The sequence below is a fragment of the Sinocyclocheilus grahami genome, unplaced genomic scaffold, assembly GCF_001515645.1.
Source record: "Sinocyclocheilus grahami isolate Dianchi unplaced genomic scaffold, SAMN03320097.WGS_v1.1 scaffold1376.1, whole genome shotgun sequence".
NCBI classification, from domain to species: domain Eukaryota; kingdom Metazoa; phylum Chordata; class Actinopteri; order Cypriniformes; family Cyprinidae; genus Sinocyclocheilus; species Sinocyclocheilus grahami.
The window spans coordinates 19,391-20,006 of NW_015506555.1; the positions used below are offsets into that span (position 1 = coordinate 19,391).

The following is a 616-nucleotide window of genomic DNA, read 5'->3' on the forward strand; positions in this document are numbered from 1 at the left end:
AAAAAAATCTACTTTAAGTGTTCAGTTCCATTTAGATTTGTTTTACTGTGCATATTTCAATGTAAGTAAAGCAGACGAGTAAAGCTGTTAGTTGTTTGCCTGCTTAGGAAGAAAAGAAAGGAAACAAAAGAAACGAAAAGAAAAGAAAATGTGGGTCAAGTATGAGGAAAAACTAATTTAAAACGTAAATATGCAAATGCGTCAAATATAATTGTCATCATTTTAGGTATCTATACACTTCAAAAACAGTGATTTTATTTAAAAGCAAATAATAAGACTACAAATACCGGTTCAATCAGCAACAACAGTGCGTTTTTATTTATGGCATAAAGACGCGCTTTAATATTGATTTAAATGCAGGCTAAACATTATACATTTATTTGCAAGGTGGCATATAGATAGGCTACATTTGAATAATTTTACTTATGTACTTGTGGATATAATCGTGACTTCTATTTAACAAGATTAATGACCCTCTATAAAGTCAAGGCTTTGATTCATAATGATCTGCTTATACAAGTTACTAAACGGCGACAGATGCGGATAAAAGAAGATTAAGGGAAAATTGTAATTAAAAAAAGTAAACATTTTAACAGCTACTATTTGAACTGGTTGT

General features: G+C 29.9%; 1 pseudogene; it reads left to right on the forward strand.

The window, feature by feature from the left end:
* Window positions 1–616, forward strand: part of LOC107569733 (T-box transcription factor TBX1-like) — an 11,252-nt pseudogene that overhangs the window by 4,238 nt on the left and 6,398 nt on the right.